General features: G+C 31.7%; 1 long non-coding RNA gene across 1 annotated transcript; it reads right to left on the bottom strand.

The window, feature by feature from the left end:
- Positions 1–235: 235 nt before the first annotated feature.
- On the bottom strand, positions 236–18,790 carry LOC113385385. Its single transcript, XR_003367990.1, has 3 exons — positions 18,666–18,790; positions 18,231–18,348; positions 236–349 (listed from the first exon to the last, which is right to left on the bottom strand). It is a non-coding gene; the product is annotated as an uncharacterized LOC113385385 (long non-coding RNA).
- Between the last annotated feature and the right edge of the window lie 98 nt (positions 18,791–18,888).

Genomic DNA, 18,888 nt, shown 5'->3' on the forward strand with positions numbered 1-18,888 from the left:
TAACTTGCCTCAAAACAAAATACCAATACCAACTAGCTTAGTTTGTTCTTTTCAATTTTGCGATTTTTCATATAAATTATTTATTTTTTTATTCATTTATCTATTTGTTTATTTTTATTTTTATATATTTTTAATTTTAATTAAAAATCAAATAATATAATTTAAATTAATTTTAATTTTATTGATAATTGTCTAATCGGACCAATTCGAATTTTTTTGCGCAGGATGTCATTTTTGAGCCGTGTCCAATGGCTCCGCCGGCGACTTGATTGGTCCACGCGATTGTCAAGTTGTTCATTTGCGTGATGGGCAGTTACGCAAGAGGACCTCCAGGACGAAGGGAGAGGACCTAGGGAAGTACCCAATAATAATAAGTTTTTTTTTTTTTATTTTATTTTCATTCTGCAATCTATAAAAATAATTATATTTAGCAGAGAATGCTGACAAGTGTTTACAATTGGTTGTTTACAAATTAGTACATACGCCCAGTGGTGTATCTACTATAGTTTATATATAAAAAGAAAAAACTAAAGACAAATATAGAGAGAGAAAAAAATATATATATATAAAAATAAACTATAATAAATCTCGAGGTATTTTCCTTTTGAGCCTGGTCGGCTGGCCTTCCTGGTATAAGTTGCATGCTAGTTGGTTTGGATGTGCGTCAATTCTATTCTTATAATTACAGGCAAACATTGATATATGTTCTTGAATTGTAGGTATACCCGTGTCTTTGTGGAGAATCCATGTTGGCGTGTAGTGAGGAGCGTTTAATATTTGCCGCAGGAAATTGTTTTGTGCTCGTTGTATTATGTTTAAATTGCTCTTTTTAGCAGTACCCCAAATTTGTAATCCGTAGGTCCACACGGGTTTGATCACAGCCTTATATATAAGTAATTTGTTGTAAGTTGATAATTCTGATTTTCTGTTTAAGAGCCAATAATAATTTTTGAAGATTAGATCTATTTGTTGTTTTTTGTTCTTTATGTGTACTTTCCAGTTGAGTTTCCTATCTAAGTGAATGCCGAGATACTTTATTGATTCTTTGGACGGAATAATTTCATCGTTAAGTACAACTGCTGGGCAAGTTTGGGTGCGAAGCGTGAAAGTTATATGGATTGATTTTGTGTTATTTACTTCTATCCTCCACAACGAAAACCATTTCTCAGCTAAGCTGAGATGGTGCTGAAGGCTGTTGGAAGCTGCAGTCGGATCTTTGTTTGTGGCGATGATGCACGTATCATCAGCAAATGTGGCTAAACTCGTGTCAGTTGAAGTTGGAAAATCAGCTGTAAAAATTAAAAATAGTGTTGGGGCGAGGACACTCCCTTGAGGCACTCCAGAATTAATTTTGGTAATATTTGAGTCCGTATCGGCGATGCTGACAAAAAAGTTTCTATTTTGTAAATAGAATAATAGGAATAATAATAAGTGTGTTATGAAAACGAGCAAAATTAAACAAATCATTGTGTCGGGTTCTCATTCATTCATTCGCGTTCGCTTCCATTGTATTTAAATTTTGTGCAATTTCTTTTAACAATTTGTGCCATTGACAGTAGATTGTGAACGGCATACGTAGTTTGGCGCGATCGTATCATTTTTTTTTTAAGTACTACTTTGTTAGCATATATGTAATGTCATGATTCAGATAATTACTTGCATGCTAATATAATAGTTTGGGGTAGTAGTAAGTTATGTAGGTATCATTCGTAGTTCTAGTTTTGACTGACACACTAACACAATAATCCACTATTAAACAAGAATGTAATAATCTGAATCATTCGACATTATGTATTACTTATGTAATTATTAAACTATTATCAATTATGAACAACTGCTGCTGTTTGCAATCCATATAGCATTGCGCCAATTTATTCATATTCTGATATGCATAAGTTGTTACATTGATGCATTAACTTTGTTTCATCACTTTTAGGGCGTTCTTGGAGGCCACGATACAAAAATCAATTAAGGACAAAGTGTGAGCACTAAATGTTATCAATCCATGAAATATGTAGTTTGAATCTGGGTTTTCTATATTTAATTTTAACCTACACATAACTTTACCTACTTCAGCAGTATGTGTTATTTATCAAACATTTTAAAAGATGTATTCTAATCTCTTGTTTTTTTTTTTTGTTTCAGATTAAATTCTCCACTACTGAATCAACTGCCTCATTCGACCCAACCGACTCTAGTCAATCAAACAGTAAGCTCTTATCAAGTATCTATCAGGCTGTATGTATCCTTTCTAAAACATTTTAAGAGATGTAATCTAATCTTTTTTTTTTATTCCAGATTAAATTCTCCACTACTGAATCAACTGCCCCATTCGACCCAACCGACTCTAGTCAATCAAACAGTAAGCTCTTATCAAGTATCTATCAGGCTGTAGGTATCCTTTCTCAAACATTTTAAGAGATGTATTCTAATCTTTTGTTTTTTTTATTTCAGATTAAATTCTCCAATACTGAATCATCTGCCCCATTCGACCCAACCGACTCTAGTCCATCAAACAGTAAGCTCTTATCAAGTATCTATCAGGCAGTCTGTATCCTTTATCAAACATTTTAAAAGATGTTCTAATCTTTTGTTTTTTTTTTATTTCAGATTCAATTATCCACTTCTGAATCAACAGCCCTCATCGCCTTTAATCCATCAAACAGTAAGAACTTATTAAGTATCTATCAGGCAGTCTGTATCCTTTATCAAACATTTTAAAAGACGTGTTCTAATCTTTTGTTATTTTTTTATTTCAGATTCAATAACCCACTTCTGCATCAACAGCTTTCATCGCTTATAATCCATCAAACAGTAAGAATTTATCAAGTATCTATCAGGCAGTCTGCATCCTTTATCAAACATTTTAAAAGACGTGTTTTAATCTTTTGTTTTTTTTATTTCAGATTCAATTATCCACTTCTGAATCAACAGCCCTCATCGCCTTTAATCCATCAAGTAAGAACTTATCAAGTATCTATCAGGCAGTCTGTATCCTTTATCAAACATTTTAAAAGACGTGTTCTAATCTTTTGTTTTTTTTTATTTCAGATTCAATTATCCACTTCTGCATCAACAGCCCTCATCGCTTATAATCCATCAAACAGTAAGAACTTATCAAGTATCTATCAGGCAGTCTGTATCCTTTATCAAACATTTTAAAAGATGTGTTCTAATCTTTTTTTTTTTTATTTCAGATTCAATTATCCACTTCTGAATCAACAGCCCTCATCGCCTTTAATCCATCAAACAGTAAGAACTTAAGTATCTATCAGGCAGTCTGTATCCTTTATCAAACATTTTAAAAGATGTGTTCTAATCTTTTTTTCTTTTTTTTTATTTCAGATTCAATAACCCACTTCTGCATCAACAGCCCTCATCGCTTATAATCCATCAAACAGTAAGAACTTATCAAGTATCTATCAGGCAGTCTGTATCCTTTATCAAACATTTTAAAAGACGTGTTCTAATCTTTTGTTATTTTTTTATGTCAGATTCAATAACCCACTTCTGAATCAACAGCCCTCATTGCTTATAATCCATCAAACAGTAAGAACTTATCAAGTATCTATCAGGCAGTCTGTATCCTTTATCAAACATTTTAAAAGACGTGTTCTAATCTTTTTTTTTTTTTATTTCAGATTTAATTATCCACTTCTGAATCAACAGCCCTCATCGCCTTTAATCCATCAAACAGTAAGAACTTATCAAGTATCTATCAGGCAGTCTGTATCCTTTATCAAACATTTTAAAAGACGTGTTCTAATCTTTTTTTTTTTTATTTGATTCAATTATCCACTTCTGAATCAACAGCCCTCATCGCCTTTAATCCATCAAACAGTAAGAACTTAAGCATCTATCAGGCAGTCTGTATCCTTTATCAAACATTTTAAAAGACGTGTTCTAATCTTTTGTTATTTTTTTATTTCAGATTCAATAACCCACTTCTGAATCAACAGCCCTCATTGCTTATAATCCATCAAACAGTAAGAACTTATCAAGTATCTATCAGGCAGTCTGTATCCTTTATCAAACATTTTAAAAGACGTGTTCTAATCTTTTGTTTTTTTTTATTTCAGATTTAATTATCCACTTCTGAATCAACAGCCCTCATCGCCTTTAATCCATCAAATAGTAAGAACTTATCAAGTATCTATCAGGCAGTCTGTATCCTTTATCAAACATTTCAAAAGATGTGTTCTAATCTTTTGTTTTTTTTTATTTCAGATTCAATAACCCACTTCTGAATCAACAGCCCTCATCGCTTATAATCCATCAAACAGTAAGAACTTATCAAGTATCTATCAGGCAGTCTGTATCCTTTATCAAACATTTTAAAAGACGTGTTCTAATCTTTTTTTTTTTATTTCAGATTCAATTATCCACTTCTGAATCAATCGACTCTAATCAGACTGTAAGTGCTCATGAAGGATCAGTCGACAATCAACTGCTGGGGTTTTGGAACATTAATTCTTATAAATTTGCACAAGTGGTTCTTTTTGTAACTGTGTTTAGTCTTATGCATGTTCTTACCAGTAGTCTTACTAACTCATTAACAATACTAACATTTTAATAACGTAGTTTGATCAGTTACAATAAAAACCACTTGTTGCAGTTTACTTAGGAAGACTTAGTGAAACGGCTCAGAAGAAAACACTTGGTGAATTACATTTTTATAATGTATTATAGTAGACTGAATTATTACTAATTAAATGCTTTTGTTCACAGGGTAAGCAATGATCGCTTCAGGATGCTTACACACGTGCCTACATTGGACTTATCTTGCTGTCAGAAACATTAACTCAATGGTGTTCCTAGAGAAGATACATGCTGCATTCAATCAAGGGTTATGATTTGGATACTTATAATATATTCATCTAATTATTAAATAAATATATTGTTTTATTAGTTCAAATTGTTGTTTGAATTTTTATTAATGCTTATAATATGTTACTTATAATATGTTACTTATAATATGTTACTTATAATATGTTACTTATAATATGTTACTTATAACATGTTACTTATAATATGTTACTTAAATTATATAAATTATTTGAATTATTTTGATGTCATAGGTGTAATAGAAGAATGTCATCCGTCAGTTGTGATAAATCAAGACAAAGTAAACTGATTGGCTCCATTGTGAAGATTGCGGATACAGCAGTTTAGACATTAAAACATTCGTTGGGCAAAGAAATAAGTATTAAAATATTTTTATACTTGATATATATACTTAAGAATTATGTTAAATAATTTGTTTTATAGGCTTATTTGACGAAACTTTAGGCGATCTTCTGAATGATTTGCACTCTGGTCTCACTTTACTCGAACGTCTTGGATTTTGGTCTCATCTTGCTCGAATAGCCTGCGGCCTGATCTTGTACTTGTAAGCCCCTGGTCTTGTACTTGTAAGCCCCTGGTCACTTAGGCCCCTGCATTTTCCCTCCTATGGTTTCTCTCGCCCCTTGATTTGTATTCATGTAAATTGTTAACTAATGTTTTGTTCAAATAGTTTTATATTTAGTTTATAGTATTTTAATTATTGTACAATATTGTTTTATTACAATATTAATAAATATTTCTTACAGGTTGTATCGAATTGCTAATTTGACTAGTACTGCTGATCGTGCTGTCCCAAAACACTTGTCAAGATTCTGCTATGTGTTGCATTGAGAAGCCAATGCCAAGAACCTAAATGTTTGTAATACATTTATCTAAATATTGAATACAATTATTGTTAACCTTTTAAATTTGTTGTTTTATTCGTACCATTAATGTTTTCTTTCATTGTGAGCCTTTAGGCGCTCCATCATTTGCTAGAGATACAAACATATTAACTCACTTGCTCATGTAATTTTTTTTTTTATTCACCACTCACTGAATTACATAAATATTTATGTCTTTGTATTTTATAGGTAATATGGGAGAAATTCATTTATCAATTCTGAGCCAGAGTGAAGTGACCGGCAACCGATGAACCTCATTGTCATGTTTGGGCGTCTTAAACTTCTGGCCTCTGATGACTTCGAGGTCTTTTGTTATTAGAAAAATCAAGACAAAGTGAAGTGAACAACAACCGATTGGCTTTACATATATATATATATATATATATATATTAAATTGTTGATCTTAAAAGGAAGTCGATATTAATTGTTTGTCAAAAAGTGTAAAAAGTTTAAATATGAATCATGTAATAGGTTGTGATCTGATCTAATGTTGACACTGTTAGAAACGTTTGAGGATGAGACAACTCTCCGCGAATAACCTTCTAAAGATGCAACTTTCGTGATATAAAATCTTTGGAGTGAAATTAAATGAATGGGCGTTTTCTATAGAGTGTTGTACTAGGGTACTTTTGAAATTTTTTTGTTTATGGTGGACCACACTTAGTTCATGTTGTCTCATTCTCTTGTGTACATATTGGGAGGTTTGTCCAATATATTGAAAAGCACAGTCATTACAAGAAACAGAATATACTACATTAGTATTGAGATTGGATGGGGTGGGGGATTTAATGTTCGTAAAGAATTGGTTGAAGGAGTGTAAGGATGAGCCTGATACTAAAATGTTTTCTTCTAACAAAATTTTGGCAAAATAATAATATAAATCTTCAACGTATGGTATGCTGCAGTAAATAAGATTGGTGTTTTTGATGTTAGTACTGGTATTGGGAGAATTAATTTGTGTTTTTAAGAAAGTTCGTCTTTTTTGAATAACTGAATGAATGAGATTTTTTGGGTAACCATTTTCAATTAGAGTTATTTTTACTAGGGATAAATTTTGTGGATGGAAAGTTTGGTGAGACAACAAAATAGCATGGTCTGTAAGGGAAATAATAGTGTTTATTTTATAGTTTCTGGGACAGTATGAGGAATAGTGTAAGTATCTACCCGACCATGTCGTTTTTCTATACCAATTTGTTCGAATAAAGTTATTAGTGTTGTAAACGGATACATCCAAGAAATTAAGTCTATTGTTATTTTGTAGTTCATGTGTGAAAATTATATTATTGTTAAAATTATTGAAGAGATCTAGTACTGTGTTTATATGATTTTTGTTAATGATAAAAAAAGTGTCATCTACATATCTAATATAAAAGTTAATTTGAAATTTTAAAGTTGAGAAAACGGAAATTTCTAGTGTTTGTAAAACTAAGTCGATGATTCCGGAATATATATATATATATATATATATATATATATATATTGAGTATTTATTTAAGAATTAGTTAATTTACAAATTTACAATTAGAATTATTTAACATATTGACTCGTTTACTCGTGTAATTTTTTATTCATTGTTTACTAAGCCATGGATTTTTACTCAATATAAACATGTCAAAAGCACACATTTTTTTTCATTATTTAATGTCTAAGTCATGATTTGAATTTTTACATGTTTATATAATAGTAGTAATCATAATTAATAATAATAATGTTTATAATAGTAGCAATTGTAATTAATCTTTGTAATCAGTAAAAATTATTAATTATAAATGCTGTTCTATTGTAGTTAGAGTAAGAGTATGTTATAATAATATAATTATTATTTGTAATGTAACGATCTAACTTATATATAAATTTGTGTAATGCCATCAAATAAAATTATTTAACTTTATCTGTAAGTGTTTAATTTAATTTAATTTTTATCAATTTCAGTGATATTAAATTAGCAAGTATACACAAGTTCAATTATATATCAACTATTAACATTCGAGTCAATTTCAAGTAAGCAAATTTAGAGTTCAGTTTAGAAATCCACGAATTGAGTAAAAAGCCATGGATATATATGCATGAGTTTTTAGCATGAAACATAAAAAGAAAAAAATTATGTTTTTGACAAGTATGAGTGAAAATCCATGACTTTTTAAACCGTTCGAAGTGGAAAATATTAATATTTTAAAAGTATAGTTTGTAATTAGCTACTAATATGCTGAAATTATTGTATTATACAATGTTAATAAAGTTATTGTAATTATAATATCTTTTAATTGATATTTCATGTTTTTAATTAGCTGTATACTTTAGTTAATATGAGCACTTTATTAAATCGTCTTTGCAATTTTACTTAGAATTATTTAATGGCTCAAAGACTAATTATTTATTTCAACAACTCTGTGACAAAAAGATTAATTAATTAGTTACAAAGTAGGTGATATAGTATATTTTAAACGAAAATAAACTAACGGGACATATGGCCAAAAAAAAATTGCATTGGTATGGCATGTGTTGGCGTAATTGGTAGAGTGACAGCTTCGTTCCAAAAAGGTACCGAGTTCGAATCATACCTCCAGCCATAAAACGGAATTCAGCAGTACGACTAACGTTGTGTTGTTTATTTAATGGTTGAATAACACAAAGTTAATATTTAGATATAACAAACTAACAAGTCATGAGGCCGAAAAAAAGCAGAATCAATGTGGCGTGTGTTGGCGTAGTTGGTAGAGTGATGGCTTCGTATCAAAAGGGTACCGAGTTCGAATAATACCTCCAGCCATAAAACGGAACTCAGCGGTACTACGTCTAGCGTTGTGTTATTTATTTAATGTTGAATAAAACGAAGTTAATATTTAGATATAACAAACTAACAAGTCATGAGGCCGGAAAAAAGCGGAGTAAATGTGGCGTGTGTTGGCGTAATAGGTAGAGTGATGGCTTCGTACCAAAAGGGTACCGAGTTCGAATCATACCTCCAGCCATAAAACGGAATTCAGCAGTGCGGCTAACGTTGTGGTATTTATTTAATATTGAATAACACGAAGTTAATATTTAGATATAACAAACTAACAAGTCACGAGGCCGGAAAAAAGCAGAATTAATGTGGCGTGTGCTGGCGTAATTGGTAGAGTGATGGTTTCGTACTAAAAGGGTACCGAGTTCGAATAATACCTCCGGACACAAAACGCAAAACAGCGGGCATGTTGTTGAAGAGAGATACGCGCGACAATGCCGTATCATTCCCTAATAAACTTCGAATCATCCCCAAACACGGGAGCAAACCCGTGCTATAGGGGTGTGAAGGATCCGCTCGTGGAACATGCCCGGATCGAACTCGGCGTCACATGGAGGTCTCGGTGTGCGAGTCCCCGAGATACGCGCGACAATGCCGTATCATCCCCTAATAAACTTCGAATCATCCCCAAACACGGGAGCAAACCCGTGCTATAGGGGTCTCGGTGTGCGAGTCCCCGAAGCGTCGTTTGGTGCTTCAGGTGTAGGGGTGGAAGAGAAATGGGGTGACATAATAACCGTTGCTATGTAACCATACACAAAATTTGCGATTTTCGTTGCCATGGTAACCGTTGCTATGTAACCGTTAATCCTTGACACAAAATTTGCGGTTTTCGTTGCCATGGTAACCGTTGCTATGTAACCATTAACCCTTGACACAAAATTTGCGATTTTCGTTGCCATGGTAACCGTTGCTAAGTAACCCTTAACACAAAATTTTCTGTAAAATTATTTTGCAATTTTTGTTGCCATGGTAACCGTTGCTATGTAACCGTCAACCCTTAATACAAAATTTTTAGTAAAATTATTTTGCGATTTTTGTTGCCATGGTAACCGTTGCTATGTAACCATTAACCCTTGACACAAAATTTGCGATTTTCGTTGCCATAAAAACCGTTGCTATGTAACCATTAACCCTTGACACAAAATTTGCGGTTTTCGTTGCCATGGTAACCGTTACTATGTAACCGTTAATCCTTGACACAAATTTGCGGTTTTCGTTGCCATGGTAACCGTTGCTATGTAACCATTAACCCTTGACACAAAATTTGCAATTTTCGTTGCCATAATAACCGTTGCTATGTAACCATTAACCCTTGACACAAAATTTGCGGTTTTCGTTGCCATGGTAACCGTTACTATGTAACCGTTGCTATGTTATTATGAGTAGGGTTAATGGTTACATAGCAACGGTTACCATGGCAACAAAAATCGCAAAATAATTTTACTAAAAATTTTGTGTTAAGGGTTGACGGTTACATAGCAACGGTTACCATGGCAACAAAAATTGCAAAATAATTTTACAGAAAATTTTGTGTTAAGGGTTACTTAGCAACGGTTACCATGGCAACGAAAATCGCAAAATAATTTTACTGAAAATTTTGTGTTAAGGGTTGACGGTTACATAGCAACGGTTACCATGGCAACGAAAATTGCAAAATAATTTTACAGAAAATTTTGTGTTAAGGGTTACTTAGCAACGGTTACCATGGCAACGAAAATCGCAAATTTTGTGTCAAGGGTTAATGGTTACATAGCAACGGTTACCATGGCAACGAAAACCGCAAATTTTGTGTCAAGGATTAACGGTTACATAGCAACGGTTACCATGGCAACGAAAATCGCAAATTTTGTGTATGGTTACATAGCAACGGTTATTATGTCACCCCATTTCTCTTCCACCCCTACACCTGAAGCACCAAACGACGCTTCGGGGACTCGCACACCGAGACCCCTATAGCACGGGTTTGCTCCCGTGTTTGGCGATGATTCGAAGTTTATTAGGGGATGATACGGCATTGTCGCGCGTATCTCGGGGACTCGCACACCGAGACCTCCATGTGACGCCGAGTTCGATCCGGGCATGTTCCACGAGCGGATCCTTCACACCCCTATAGCACGGGTTTGCTCCCGTGTTTGGGGATGATTCGAAGTTTATTAGGGAATGATACGGCATTGTCGCGCGTATCTCTCTTCAACAACATGCCCGCTGTTTTGCGTTTTGTGTCCGGAGGTATTATTCGAACTCGGTACCCTTTTAGTACGAAACCATCACTCTACCAATTACGCCAGCACACGCCACATTAATTCTGCTTTTTTCCGGCCTCGTGACTTGTTAGTTTGTTATATCTAAATATTAACTTCGTGTTATTCAATATTAAATAAATACCACAACGTTAGCCGCACTGCTGAATTCCGTTTTATGGCTGGAGGTATGATTCGAACTCGGTACCCTTTTGGTACGAAGCCATCACTCTACCTATTACGCCAACACACGCCACATTTACCCCGCTTTTTTCCGGCCTCATGACTTGTTAGTTTGTTATATCTAAATATTAACTTCGTTTTATTCAACATTAAATAAATAACACAACGCTAGACGTAGTACCGCTGAATTCCGTTTTATGGCTGGAGGTATTATTCGAACTCGGTACCCTTTTGATACGAAGCCATCACTCTACCAACTACGCCAACACACGCCACATTGATTCTGCTTTTTTTCGGCCTCATGACTTGTTAGTTTGTTATATCTAAATATTAACTTTGTGTTATTCAACCATTAAATAAACAACACAACGTTAGTCGTACTGCTGAATTCCGTTTTATGGCTGGAGGTATGATTCGAACTCGGTACCTTTTTGGAACGAAGCTGTCACTCTACCAATTACGCCAACACATGCCATACCAATGCAATTTTTTTTTGGCCATATGTCCCGTTAGTTTATTTTCGTTTAAAATTTACTATATCACCTACTTTGTAACTAATTAATTATTCTTTTTGTCACAGAGTTGTTGAAATAAATAATTAGTCTTTGAGCCATTAAATAATTCTAAGTAAAATTGCAAAGACGATCTAATAAAGTGCTCATATTAACTAAAGTATACAGCTAATTAAAAACATGAAATATCAATTAAAAGATATTATAATTACAATAACTTTATTAACATTGTATAATACAATAATTTCAGCATATTAGTAGCTAATTACAAACTATACTTTTAAAATATTAATATTTTCCACTTCGAACGGTTTAAAAAGTCATGGATTTTCACTCATACTTGTCAAAAACATAATTTTTTTCTTTTTATGTTTCATGCTAAAAACTCATGCATATATATCCATGGCTTTTTACTCAATTCGTGGATTTCTAAACTGAACTCTAAATTTGCTTACTTGAAATTGACTCGAATGTTAATAGTTGATATATAATTGAACTTGTGTATACTTGCTAATTTAATATCACTGAAATTGATAAAAATTAAATTAAATTAAACACTTACAGATAAAGTTAAATAATTTTATTTGATGGCATTACACAAATTTATATATAAGTTAGATCGTTACATTACAAATAATAATTATATTATTATAACATACTCTTACTCTAACTACAATAGAACAGCATTTATAATTAATAATTTTTACTGATTACAAAGATTAATTACAATTGCTACTATTATAAACATTATTATTATTAATTATGATTACTACTATTATATAAACATGTAAAAATTCAAATCATGACTTAGACATTAAATAATGAAAAAAAATGTGTGCTTTTGACATGTTTATATTGAGTAAAAATCCATGGCTTAGTAAACAATGAATAAAAAATTACACGAGTAAACGAGTCAATATGTTAAATAATTCTAATTGTAAATTTGTAAATTAACTAATTCTTAAATAAATACTCAATATATATATATATATATATATATATATATATATATATATATATATATATATATATATATATGTAAAGCCAATCGGTTGTTGTTCACTTCACTTTGTCTTGATTTTTCTAATAACAAAAGACCTCGAAGTCATCAGAGGCCAGAAGTTTAAGACGCCCAAACATGACAATGAGGTTCATCGGTTGCCGGTCACTTCACTCTGGCTCAGAATTGATAAATGAATTTCTCCCATATTACCTATAAAATACAAAGACATAAATATTTATGTAATTCAGTGAGTGGTGAATAAAAAAAAATTACATGAGCAAGTGAGTTAATATGTTTGTATCTCTAGCAAATGATGGAGCGCCTAAAGGCTCACAATGAAAGAAAACATTAATGGTACGAATAAAACAACAAATTTAAAAGGTTAACGATAATTGTATTCAATATTTAGATAAATGTATTACAAACATTTAGGTTCTTGGCATTGGCTTCTCAATGCAACACATAGCAGAATCTTGACAAGTGTTTTGGGACAGCACGATCAGCAGTACTAGTCAAATTAGCAATTCGATACAACCTGTAAGAAATATTTATTAATATTGTAATAAAACAATATTGTACAATAATTAAAATACTATAAACTAAATATAAAATTATTTGAACAAAACATTAGTTAACAATTTACATGAATACAAATCAAGGGGCGAGAGAAACCATAGGAGGGAAAATGCATGGGCCTAAGGGACCAGGGGCTTACAAGTACAAGACCAGGGGCTTACAAGTACAAGACCAGGGGCTTACAAGTACAAGACCAGGGGCTTACAAGTACAAGATCAGGGGCTTACAAGTACAAGACCAGGGGCTTACAAGTACAAGATCAGGCCGCAGGCTATTCGAGCAAGATGAGACCAAAATCCAAGACGTTCGAGTAAAGTGAGACCAGAGTGCAAATCATTCAGAAGACCGCCTAAAGTTTCGTCAAATAAGCCTATAAAACAAATTATTTAACATAATTCTTAAGTATATATATCAAGTATAAAAATATTTTAATACTTATTTCTTTGCCCAACGAATGTTTTAATGTCTAAACTGCTGTATCCGCAATCTTCACAATGGAGCCAATCAGTTTACTTTGTCTTGATTTATCACAACTGACGGATGACATTCTTCTATTACACCTATGACATCAAAATAATTCAAATAATTTATATAATTTAAGTAACATATTATAAGTAACATGTTATAAGTAACATATTATAAGTAACATGTTATAAGTAACATATTATAAGTAACATATTATAAGCATTAATAAAAATTCAAACAACAATTTGAACTAATAAAACAATATATTTATTTAATAATTAGATGAATATATTATAAGTATCCAAATCATAACCCTTGATTGAATGCAGCATGTATCTTCTCTAGGAACACCATTGAGTTAATGTTTCTGACAGCAAGATAAGTCCAATGTAGGCACGTGTGTAAGCATCCTGAAGCGATTATTGCTTACCCTGTGAACAAAAGCATTTAATTAGTAATAATTCAGTCTACTATAATACATTATAAAAATGTAATTCACCAAGTGTTTTCTTCTGAGCCGTTTCACTAAGTCTTCCTAAGTAAACTGCAACAAGTGGTTTTTATTGTAACTGATCAAACTACGTTATTAAAATGTTAGTATTGTTAATGAGTTAGTAACACTACTGGTAAGAACATGCATAAGACTAAACACAGTTACAAAAAGAACCACTTGTGCAAATTTATAAGAATTAATGTTCCAAAACCCCAGCAGTTGATTGTCGACTGATCCTTCATGAGCACTTACAGTCTGATTAGAGTCGATTGATTCAGAAGTGGATAATTGAATCTGAAATAAAAAAAAAAAAGATTAGAACACGTCTTTTAAAATGTTTGATAAAGGATACAGACTGCCTGATAGATACTTGATAAGTTCTTACTGTTTGATGGATTATAAGCGATGAGGGCTGTTGATTCAGAAGTGGGTTATTGAATCTGAAATAAAAAAATAACAAAAGATTAGAACACGTCTTTTAAAATGTTTGATAAAGGATACAGACTGCCTGATAGATGCTTAAGTTCTTACTGTTTGATGGATTAAAGGCGATGAGGGCTGTTGATTCAGAAGTGGATAATTGAATCAAATAAAAAAAAAAAGATTAGAACACGTCTTTTAAAATGTTTGATAAAGGATACAGACTGCCTGATAGATACTTGATAAGTTCTTACTGTTTGATGGATTATAAGCAATGAGGGCTGTTGATTCAGAAGTGGGTTATTGAATCTGACATAAAAAAATAACAAAAGATTAGAACACGTCTTTTAAAATGTTTGATAAAGGATACAGACTGCCTGATAGATACTTGATAAGTTCTTACTGTTTGATGGATTATAAGCGATGAGGGCTGTTGATGCAGAAGTGGGTTATTGAATCTGAAATAAAAAAAAGAAAAAAAGATTAGAACACATCTTTTAAAATGTTTGATAAAGGATACAGACTGCCTGATAGATACTTAAGTTCTTACTGTTTGATGGATTAAAGGCGATGAGGGCTGTTGATTCAGAAGTGGATAATTGAATCTGAAATAAAAAAAAAAAAGATTAGAACACATCTTTTAAAATGTTTGATAAAGGATACAGACTGCCTGATAGATACTTGATAAGTTCTTACTGTTTGATGGATTATAAGCGATGAGGGCTGTTGATGCAGAAGTGGATAATTGAATCTGAAATAAAAAAAAAAAAAGATTAGAACACGTCTTTTAAAATGTTTGATAAAGGATACAGACTGCCTGATAGATACTTGATAAGTTCTTACTTGATGGATTAAAGGCGATGAGGGCTGTTGATTCAGAAGTGGATAATTGAATCTGAAATAAAAAAAACAAAAGATTAAAACACGTCTTTTAAAATGTTTGATAAAGGATGCAGACTGCCTGATAGATACTTGATAAATTCTTACTGTTTGATGGATTATAAGCGATGAAAGCTGTTGATGCAGAAGTGGGTTATTGAATCTGAAATAAAAAAATAACAAAAGATTAGAACACGTCTTTTAAAATGTTTGATAAAGGATACAGACTGCCTGATAGATACTTAATAAGTTCTTACTGTTTGATGGATTAAAGGCGATGAGGGCTGTTGATTCAGAAGTGGATAATTGAATCTGAAATAAAAAAAAAAACAAAAGATTAGAACATCTTTTAAAATGTTTGATAAAGGATACAGACTGCCTGATAGATACTTGATAAGAGCTTACTGTTTGATGGACTAGAGTCGGTTGGGTCGAATGGGGCAGATGATTCAGTATTGGAGAATTTAATCTGAAATAAAAAAAACAAAAGATTAGAATACATCTCTTAAAATGTTTGAGAAAGGATACCTACAGCCTGATAGATACTTGATAAGAGCTTACTGTTTGATTGACTAGAGTCGGTTGGGTCGAATGGGGCAGTTGATTCAGTAGTGGAGAATTTAATCTGGAATAAAAAAAAAAGATTAGATTACATCTCTTAAAATGTTTTAGAAAGGATACATACAGCCTGATAGATACTTGATAAGAGCTTACTGTTTGATTGACTAGAGTCGGTTGGGTCGAATGAGGCAGTTGATTCAGTAGTGGAGAATTTAATCTGAAACAAAAAAAAAAAACAAGAGATTAGAATACATCTTTTAAAATGTTTGATAAATAACACATACTGCTGAAGTAGGTAAAGTTATGTGTAGGTTAAAATTAAATATAGAAAACCCAGATTCAAACTACATATTTCATGGATTGATAACATTTAGTGCTCACACTTTGTCCTTAATTGATTTTTGTATCGTGGCCTCCAAGAACGCCCTAAAAGTGATGAAACAAAGTTAATGCATCAATGTAACAACTTATGCATATCAGAATATGAATAAATTGGCGCAATGCTATATGGATTGCAAACAGCAGCAGTTGTTCATAATTGATAATAGTTTAATAATTACATAAGTAATACATAATGTCGAATGATTCAGATTATTACATTCTTGTTTAATAGTGGATTATTGTGTTAGTGTGTCAGTCAAAACTAGAACTACGAATGATACCTACATAACTTACTACTACCCCAAACTATTATATTAGCATGCAAGTAATTATCTGAATCATGACATTACATATATGCTAACAAAGTAGTACTTAAAAAAAATATGATACGATCGCGCCAAACTACGTATGCCGTTCACAATCTACTGTCAATGGCACAAATTGTTAAAAGAAATTGCACAAAATTTAAATACAATGGAAGCAAACGCGAATGAATAAATGAGAACCCGACAATGATTTGTTTAATTTCGCTCGTTTTCATAACACACTTATTATTATTGGGTACTTCCCTAGGTCCTCTCCCTTCGTCCTGGAGGTCCTCTTGCGTTGCTGCCCATCACGCAAATGAACAACTTGACAATCGCGTGGACCAATCAAGTCGCCGGCGGAGCCATTGGACACGGCTCAGAAATGACATCCTGCGCAAAAAAATTCGAATTGGTCCGATTAGACAATTATCAATAAAATTAAAATTAATTTAAATTATATTATTTGATTTTTAATTAAAATTAAAAATATATAAAAGTAAAAATAAACAAATAGATAAATGAATAAAAAAATAAATAATTTATATGAAAAATCGCAAAATTGAAAAGAACAAACTAAGCTAGTTTGTATTGGTATTTTGTTTTGAGGCAAGTTACATGAACTTCCAGAAATGTATAAATAATTGATTTAATAAAAAATAAATTAACTTATGAGTGGTTAAAAGAATTCCGAGTGGATTTATTACACATAGCAAACATGTTAACTCGGAGTATTTTCTAAAAACAAATTTTCAAAAATCAACAATTTTTATAATTGAACCTGTTTCTGTAGGAATTTAATGATTTAGTGTGTTCATCGAGACCAAGTACTCTATCGTTATACCAAGTAAATTGTCTAATTTTAATTTTAACAAACGTCAAACAACTACTCATTTTCTCAAACTTTGATGAATTTTTAAAATTAAACTACTTGTCGTAAGGCCGAAATATTTCAGTAAATTCTATAAGGCCATGATATATATCATCAAAAAAAGTTCCATAAAAATCGGATTAAATTTTTTTCAACAGTTAATTACAAGGAAATGGTTCGGTAGATTTTTCCCTAAAACTAATCAGTGTCATTCCCAACTAATATCTTTCGAACAGTTTTTGATTTTTAACTTCCCGAAGGAGAAGTTTATGTTTTCATAAAAAAATCCGATTCGCTAATTTTATGTTTTCTCAACGTTTCAAGCCATTCTGAATGGAATGAGACCAAATTTGGAAAAAGTATGTGTGTGTGTGAGTATGTGTGTATGTGTGCATGTGTGTGTGAACAGATTTTTTGCCGTAAATCGACGTTTTCTCAAAAACAGATATGCAAAATAATCGTAGAGGAACTACAGAAAGTTTATAATTATTAAATGGGTAAGTAAAAAAATGTAAAATGCAAAAAATATCATTTGTATGCATAAATAAATGAATGATTTAAACTCGTGAATAAGTAAGTAATAATAAAAAACATTGAAGTATTTGTAAGCGGTATTTTAAGACACGTTACATGATGTTTGCGATATAGTGTAAATAATTGAATTAATAAATTAATTTGAGTGACATAAGTATTATTGTAATAATGGAAAGTTAAAATATATAAAAAAAAATTAAATAAAATGAAAAAAATATGAATAAATTCTTAATGGCGATATCAAAATATTAAGATGAATAAATAAGCAAATGATTAAATAAATTGCATACCTTGAAGTCTCTACATGTATTCAGTTTAATAATTTCAGTTTCCAGAAAAGTCTTTTTGATCCCTCAGCAGATATCGTCTCTTATGGGATGGCATCCTTAATTGTGGTTCATCAGCAACCTGTATCAAGAAAAAAGTATCAATACAGAGCCTATATAATAAATCTTGTACAAATATTTTGAATATTTAATTATTTTAAGATATGATATGAGTTGATAATTTTGTGATTAGTTTTACATATTTTGTTTGAACTGTAAGCATTAGCAGTTAACATTTGAAGCTTGGAGTATGTTTCTGGAAAGACTATGTATTGAGCTTGTCCTTGTAGTATTTTATAAGTGTGTATTAAAAAGCATGATTATACTCTAGGTTTCTCAAAACCTAAATAATTGGACTTGTATCTTACGAAATAAGAATTTCTTGTTTTGTTATCTTACCGATAGTTAATAAAGCAAAGAAGTCTACTGCAGCAAGCAAGCTAGTAAGATAATACAGGATTCTATTTCCAGAGTTGACTTACAATTACTTGATTATTGTCGACAGCTTCTATTTTATAGCAGAGCTGAAATATAAAAGGTAATACTAAGTTGGATTACTCTTTGTATGTCTATCTGAAATTAAATATTGCATGTATCTTTGACTAATTATTACAGTAATTCT

Source organism: Ctenocephalides felis, unplaced genomic scaffold, assembly GCF_003426905.1.
Source record: "Ctenocephalides felis isolate EL2017-DRISC unplaced genomic scaffold, ASM342690v1 CF-g0.4_SCAFFOLD_03571, whole genome shotgun sequence".
NCBI lineage: Eukaryota > Metazoa > Arthropoda > Insecta > Siphonaptera > Pulicidae > Ctenocephalides > Ctenocephalides felis.